Raw genomic sequence first — 8,859 nt, 5'->3', positions numbered from 1 at the left:
ACCCGAAGTATCAAGAACCATATTTAGGGATAGGGAATGAGATATGGTGTTTCTCTTTCTTCCTCACTATGAGTGTGTGATTATGTTTCGTGTACCTCACATTTGTTTCACTCTTCTCTCCACTGGTGTTTACACTCATTCTCACAAGTGTAACACTCCTCTCATAGCTACAAAATCCAGTTGTATCTACAAGGAAAATCATCGTAGCCATCCTTAAGGAGGTCACATGTGGTGCAATGAGAGTTCACAAATCTCCATCCTCGTTAGACTCGTCAGATAAATCTGAGTCATAATCTACAAGTTGCTAGTTTCCCTTTTAGGGTTCCAGATTTGAACTCTGGAAAGGTAAACACTAATCCAAAAAATTTAGCATAAAGATCAAAGTTCCCTTCTAATGTCTGTGAAGATATTTCCTTGTAACTCATCAGGTAAATATGAATCATTGTCAACAAGTTGTCGATCTGCACCTATGTCAGATCCACTATCCGCAGATGCATCCAGAAGATTTAAGCCTGGGGAGATAGACACTGACCACTGATATATGGCTATTGGATCAGTATCCTCTCCTAACACCTGTAAAGGCAATTGGTCCATTAAAGAACCTTGAACAATCATATCTGACCTTAAAATGGTTGAAACTCTTGTTTCCGTCAACTCTTCCTTTGTGTGTGTAACCTATCCTTGTGCATCAAGAATTGTTTATATTTGAGGTGGTCACACTATATCGGATACCCTGGCCGACAGGCGAATTTCAATAGGTGCACCCTGTTCAGAGGATGAATCTAGTAATTGTTTTTGTGCCTTTTTAGCCATTACATCTTTTTGAGAAGATGCATGGGGGCTAGCAGTTGTCTCGGTTTAAATACTACTCATCTTTGTAGGAGACAGAGCTGCTGGGTTGACTTCAGAACCTTCCTTATGTGATGCACTAAGTCACTTTCTCCCTCACGCTCATTCATACTTCATTTTAGGGGTAAGAGAGTGTTGGTTGGTTCCGTTTCCGTGTTTGACTTTACAATCTGGGATAGAAGTTGTGGGTTTTCAACCTCATGACTATCAAATAAAAGAAGGCCATTGGAAGCTGAACTTGCATCATAGAGCATATAACAATATAGAGATAAAATACACTTAAGATCTATAATGAATGAAAAATTATGTATTTAATCTTTTGAGAGAAATGATGTACAATAGTGATTTCAAAAATATTTTAATTATATAAGCAATCACCACTGTAAAAAGAAGTTTGATTTTTCTCTTAAAACTGTTTGAGTGCACAATTCTGTTTTTATGCATAAAAATATAAATAATCATGTCTTTTAATATGAAAAGACACAGACTCATGACCTAGCAGTATTAAGAAGAGAAAGAAGGATTTGTCTTTTAATATGAATGAGTTTTTGTAAAAGCATTGATCACTTAGGGTAAAGTCTAAGCAATTCTCATTCAAGTCAAAAGCTCCATAACCTGTCTTTATAAAATTATAATCAACAACAGTGTTTGTTGATAAATAATCTTAATAAGAATGACTATGCTGCTAATTTTAAATTATAGTGAATCTTTCAGATATAACAAAGCATATAAATTCACTAGAACTTAAAATCTCACAATTATCTGCAATAAAATATTAACAATATATCATTGACTGATACTTGTCAAGTACTTTAGATACCAATAATTATGCTGCACCCTATTTTAATATAATTTAAATCATGAAACTGATTTGACATGGAATTGTCTAATATCATAATTCAACTATATTAAAATAAGATATCAATGAATTAAATACCAACTATCTATCAAATAGACATTAGCATTCAATTTCATGTATATAATACAATTGGTATCTCCTAACAACTATAATATCTCAAACAATATTGGTTCGATAAATAAAGCAACATTAACCAACATTGTCTTATTTGTACTCTTAGAAAAATATTCTAAGTTCCATATACTTTGATCCATTGAGTATGGCATTTATTATCAAAGTGTTAAGGAATTTGCAAGTAAGTATGAAAATTATTCTAAGTGGACAACATATGGTTACTTTTTATAAAGTATTATCCACATTGACCATAGTTGTACTTTAAGAAAGATTTCCACACTTTGTATATTAGTGTAGGTGATCGAGGATAAGCATTGATTACTTAATGGAGTTCTAAGTAATTCCACAAATACTAATACTTCATAATTAGTTCATATTTAAACTCCTAAATAAATATCATTAACTGATATAAGTCAAGAATTAACATACAACTAATCATGCTACAATCACGATTCTAATTTTAGTGAGTTCTTGAGATGTGAATTTTCAAATTCACTAAAACCAAAATCTCATAAATAACTTATAACACATAAGTTACAATCAATATATTATATATCAATTGCTGACAGGCTTAGTTATAATCAATCATGCTGCTTTATTTTAAGTTAGTTTGAAATATGGAGCAAATAAAATTATTGAATTGCTTCAATTTCCATAATCCAAACTTCCTAAAATAAATGATAAATAAATAAATGCTACATATCTGTGAATTAGATACTAGCACTTAAATATTTATAATTATCCTTAAATAACTACCAATAGAATATATGAGTTATACATATTGCAATCACTTTCTGGATAATTAGTAATTTTTGAAATACTTTCTAAGCATATAAAATATTGAGACTTTTATAAACATAACTTAGAAAATACTTCAACTTCTAATATTAGTGATTTTAGAAATAAGCATTGATTACTTAGAACAAATATTCTAAATAATATCACTAATATTGAAAGTACCACAATTATTCGTACAAGATACAAATAACTATGCAGCATATTATTTTAATATAATTAAAAATTATTAGACTGATATGGAATGGAATTATCTACCATCATAATTTAAATCAATTAAAATAATATTCAAACTTAATGCTATAATACTTAACTACCACAAATATATATGACATTGTAATCATGATAATCAAGATAGTAGCACTAAGTACGAGGTACTGGATTACTGAGAAATTCACTAGTCCTTTAAATATTGAAGATTTAATACTTGTGAACTTATATTAGGAATTCCTTACATATGGGATTTCCAACTAATGTCCAATGAATGATATCCCACACTTACAAACTAGTCTTGAAAGATTAACTTTAACAAGTGATTTAATAAGTGTTTCTATAAGTGACTCTTTGACTAAAAGACATGCTCTCGAAATATATGATACCTAGTGTGAAGGTGCCTTGTCATAGAGTGTTCCACGGAATTGTTGGATTTGAAGTGGTTTCTTATCATAACAAGAAATTAATCTTCTTCCACGAAGTTGACAACTTCCCGAGATGCTTCTCCTGTCACTTATGTTGGCAGCTTCAGAGATGCTTCTCCTGTCTTTTCTTACAACATGCGTAATCTATATCTATATAGCCAAACATGTTAAGCACAATATCTTTAGGGTACTTTACTCCACGAGTTGGTAGTCCCTTAAGATATCTAATAATTTTGTTAATAGCTATAAGATTAGATTCTCTAGGATCCACTTTTAACCTTGCACTTTGGCATCTTGCGAACATATATCACTATACATATATAACATTATGTTTGCGCCTAGTGATACGAGAGTTATTAATATGAAGACTCTACTAGTTTATATTAAACTATAACTTCAGTTAGAGTTCCATACCATGTACTTGACGATTTCTTGAAAAAGATACCAGTTCATACCATCCTGAAGTGAGCTTGTCAAGAAGAGATATGCAAAGTCCAATAGATATGCAACTACAAAGTGCATGAACTGTTATGCATTGACTTCTTCCTTTGATTCACCAACCAGGAGTACACTTGTACACATCTACTAGAGTCAATTCCAAGTTTGAATGTGCATCAGGTGCCTGATATGTCGTAATATCCTCAAGTCTCGTCATTGGTGCCTTTTGTTAGATACGGCTTCCTAATAATAACCTAGCATCCAGTTTGGCTTTGTCCCTCATAACAATGCCATTGTCATCCAGTTTGACTTCTGGTTGTCCTTATACCAATTACAAAATTGTCATTTGGTTTGGTTACCAGCTTCCCTACAATCTGCTTGTTGACTGATTGAGTTCATCTTGCTTTGTAATCACCCAATCAATCTGGATCTATCAAGGTTTCTGTAACTTTCTTAGTTTCTTCTTTAGATAGAAAACTAGAGAATTAATCATTCATGCTCAGTAGCCCTGCTAATCATTACTCCACCGTCTAAATCACTTAAGAACAAGACTCTGGGAATGATTTTGACATCAAACCCTTTGTCTCAGCAGATATGTTCTTTAGTGTCCTCTTGATTTACAATGTGGTGTTGTGTCTGACTAGTTGATCCTTCTTTTGCTCCTCCCAAGCTGTTTCTGGGATTTCCTGAAAATTCTTACCTTGCTGACTGGCTTTATTGAAATAATGAGTTGTGTTATATATTGTCATTCTACTGCTTGGATATGAATCATCAATACCATTAATTTCTCCTATAACAGCTTGGAGCATAGAGTTGTTGAATTGTGCACTCAGACTATCTATCACCTTCTGTTGATCAACCATAAACGCCATGTAGGTTTTAGACTCCACTGGGTAGCCATGAAGAATATCCTTACAAGTCTTAGCTGCAAATTCCAAGATCTTCAAACAACTAAAAACATTTCATTGTTTGCTTCTGTATAATATTCTTTCCAAACACTTTCAGGTTATCCGGTGTTTGCTTCTGTTGGCCATTAACTCATTAGTGGTCTTCAAGTATACATCCTGATCAAGTCTTGATCTTACTTGTTGCAAACTATTTTGACTGCTCCAGCCCTTTGGTATTTAGAAAGTCTTGATTAGCTTGACATTTTCCTTATTTCTTTAATCAAGGTCCGGTTCTTCCCTTGTACCACTCCATTTTGACACGGAGCTTTCAGTGCTGAATATGTCTCAAAATATTCTTGATATTACAGATATTAATCAGAACTGCTTCTTGAATTTAGTCCCATTATCTAACCACAAGATTATTTCTTTCACAGTCGCTTCCAGCTTGGTCTTCTGATATGATCAATCACCATCTGTGATGTCTTGTATTGAGAATGCACAAACAACAACTTTGTTTTAAGAGTAGCCATCTGATAAGTGGCATTTTATACCACTTAGAGCGTCTTATAACGGCTTGAATTGGTGTCTTTGACTCGAGTATTTTGTGTATTTTACGTGTTTTCGAGTGTTTTTGCATTTCAGGGTATAACTTGCTTAGATAGGAGGATTTCATCAAAATAAGCCTTAGGAAGTGCTTGGAATTAGTCTCGGGGAGTTATGCGAAGAATTCAGCAAAATCAGAAGCAAAAATTGAATTTTTCCAGAAGGCTTTCAGGCGTCCGCCTGGAAGGAGCAGGCGCCCGCCTAGAAGGAGGGGGGCTGCCTGGGTTCATAATTTTAGAATTCAAGTTCTAAGGGGCTTCTGTTGGCGCTGTTTCTTGTGGACTCTTATATAAACCTATTGGGGAGACGTTTTCAACAACAAGTAAGAAGGAGAGAAGATCAAGAAGACCGTTTTAGCACGCAACAACGAAGAAGAGAAAGCATACGTTTATCTTGTAATTCTTTTAATTCGTTGTAATAGTGGATGCTAGTTTTCTTTACTCTTTGAACCTTAATACTCTTGTGACGTACTCTGTTTTTATTAAGTATTTTTATTAGTTTATATCGTTGTGTTATTATCATGTTTTCATATGAACCCATGGTGACGATGAGTTCTATTATGGGCTAATTGTGATCATGGGATCATAGCGGATTTACTATGGATTTCTTTAGTTAATTGTTTAATACCTTGGTATGTGGTGATTGTATGATATCTAGCATAGGTTGTGCTTATTCGTCTTATGTGCGTCACGAACATGTAAGATAGCTTGTTAATCTCTTGTGAAGCGACAATGAATCTTGAGATTTAGAACTTGCCATGCTAGCATAGGTTCATGTTTTGTATGCATGATTAGTGGATAACTTTAACCGTTTTACTTGCCCTGTGTAATCATAATGAATAACTTGCGCTTAAATCGTTATGTTGTCAAATTCTGTAGACATATAGGGTCTCAACATAATTGATGCCTATTCAACTTCTATCTTAATTGTGGATGCTTGGTAGAATGGTATTTGTACAACGAAAGTTGGTGTTTATCAGTTTCGTGTTGCTCGATTAATATCATCACCATTACATGCTAAGGGTAATAACAATAACTATTGAATGAAGTAGTAATGAAGTTTTGATCTCACGTGTGTTTAATTTTGTTAATTTAAGTGTATAATTCTCGTAGTTAATATTAGTTAATCAACCTTAATTGTTATTGTCTTAACATTGAAGAGTAATCATACATTGGTGAGTAAGTGTTAATTAAATATAATTAATCAGAGTCTCTGTGGGAATGAACTAGAAATCATTCTATATTACTTGCGAACACGTATACTTGCGTGATTTATTTAGCGCATGCTTTGTGCCTAACAAGTTTTTGGCGCCGCTGCTCGGGACTCGGTGTTAATTTGTTTGGTTTATGTACTTGCCATCAGGGGTCATTAGGATTCATTGATTAAGACTTGTTACTTACTGCTTCCGGTTGTGTTTCAGGTACTCTAGCGAGCGTTTATGCAAACACATTCTCGAACCTGCAAAAGAAATCTAGATATGGATGAGGAGACAGATAAAGCTCTTGACTTTCCGGAGAAGATAGTTTTTGAAGATTCAGATAAAGAGAGTGAAAAGAAAGAATCTGTAACAATGAGTGATCGTATAGTTTAAGTTAATCCAGCTCTTATGGACTTTTCTCGGCCTAAAATTGATGACATTCAGTCAAGCATCATTCATCTGGCTATTCAGGCCAATACTTTTGATATAAAGCTGGGCACTATTCAGATGGTGCAGAATTCTGTTTCTTTCGAAGGTGCTGCGACTGAAGACCCCAACATGCATATCAGGAATTTTGTCGAGATCTGTAGTACTTTCAAATATAATGATATTACTGATGAGGCTATCAAGCTGAAGCTTTTCCCATTCTCTCTGAGGGACAAGGCTAAGGACTGTTTACATTCTTTACCAGCTGGGTCCATCACTACTTGGGATGATCTCGCGCAAAAGTTTCTGGTGAAGTTCTATCCAATGGCCAAGACTACAGCTATGAGGAGTGCTCTTACTCAGTTTGTGCAGCAACAAGGAGAATCTATGTGCGAAGCTTGGGAGCACTACAAGGAGATGTTGAGAAAGTGTCCACATCATGGTATGCCTGACTAGATGGTGATCACTGGTTTCTACAATGGTTTGGGGGCCCAATCTCGGCCCCATGCTCGATGCAGCTTCTGGAGGCGCTTTGTGGGCCAAAAGCTATATTGAGGCTTATAATCTCATTGAAACTATGGCTGCAAACGAGTATCAAAACCCAACTCAAAGGATGATGCCTTGGAAGGTAGCAGGTATTCTGGAAGTGGATGCAGCTACAGCTATTGCAGCGCAGCTCCAAACACTGTCTATGAAGGTCAATTCTTTAGCCAACTATGGAGTCAATCAAATAGCTATTGTCTGTGAGCTTTGTGTAGGCTCTCATGCTACGGATCAGTGTTCTCTTATTAATGAATCTGTTCAATATATGAACAATTTTCAGAGATCGCAGCAGCCTGTGCCCACTACTTATCATCCTAATAACAGAAATCATCCCAATTTCAGCTGGAGCAATAATCAGAATGCTGTTCAGCAACCATATCATCAAGCTGCAAGTAAAGAGTTTAATCCACCTGAATTCCAGCAACCTCAGCAATATGCTTAAAGGAAATCATATCCTCAATAAGGAGGTGTTGCTCCACCTTCTAGTGCTGATTTTTAGGACTTAAAGTTGTTGTGCAAAAGTCAGGTTATTTCTATCAAGACCTTGGAAAATCAAATTGGACAAATAGCCAATGCCTTGCTCAATCGTCAACCTGACACACTTCCCAGCGATACTGAAGTGCCAGGCAGGAAGGTAGCTAAAGAGCAAGTCAAAGCTATCACCTTAAGGTCTGGAAAAGTTGTTGATGCTGAAAAAGCAAAAGTTGGAGAAGCTGAAGTTGTAGATGAAGAAGAAAAGCAAAAGGATAAAGAGGGGGAACCAAGGAAGACTACTGTTGAACACACTCTGCCTGAGGGTAATACAGGGGAGAAACAGCTCTATCCTCCACCACCTTTTCCTAAGAGATTGCAAAAACAAAAGCTGGACAAGCAATTTGGTAAGTTTCTGGAGGTGTTCAAGAAACTTCACATCAACATACCTTTCGCTGAGGCTCTGGAGCAAATGCTTAGTTATGCAAAATTCAAGAAAGGTATTCTTTCGCTGAGGCTTGGTTGAAAAACTCTTACAAAGAACGTTAGTACAATGAAACAACTAGAAGGATTCACAATTCAACAAAAATTAAAGTTGAAAAGAAAGAAGAAATAAGGATTTGAATATGAATGAGACAACCACATTGGTACTTAAGATGGCCAGTCTCTCGTCCCATGTAACACCCCCAGATCCGGGGTCGGGGATCCGGGTCGTCACGGTCTTTCTTTCCACAATATCACTTCACTTAATTAATAAATAACCTTATGCTATGACCCCACACTAACACACACCACAACCCGTTATAGTCTCAGAGATGAAATTTAAATAAGTACAAGTCTTTGAATCCACAATTTAAAAGTTATTACAATCCAAAATGATTACTTGATAAATTTACAGTTAATTGCCATTATCTGCCACAAGTTATAATTATACATAATTGATTCTCAAAAGTAGATGGTCTGATCTACAATAGATCTACCTCTGCAGCTATAGCAGCTACAACATCAACGGGAAGACGCAGGACGCTTCCCACGCGC

At 35.3% G+C, this 8,859-nt stretch overlaps 1 non-coding gene across 1 annotated transcript; it reads right to left on the bottom strand.

Moving 5' to 3' along the window:
- Window positions 1-7,146: 7,146 nt before the first annotated feature.
- On the bottom strand, window positions 7,147-7,253 carry LOC141715893 (small nucleolar RNA R71). The gene has a single exon (XR_012572637.1). It is a non-coding gene; the product is annotated as a small nucleolar RNA R71 (small nucleolar RNA).
- Between the last annotated feature and the right edge of the window lie 1,606 nt (window positions 7,254-8,859).

This window comes from Apium graveolens, chromosome 3, assembly GCF_009905375.1.
Source record: "Apium graveolens cultivar Ventura chromosome 3, ASM990537v1, whole genome shotgun sequence".
Classification (NCBI taxonomy): Eukaryota; Viridiplantae; Streptophyta; class Magnoliopsida; order Apiales; family Apiaceae; genus Apium; species Apium graveolens.
The sequence above is the reverse complement of the archived record's forward strand: the minus strand, read 5'-3'. Positions and strand labels throughout refer to the sequence as shown.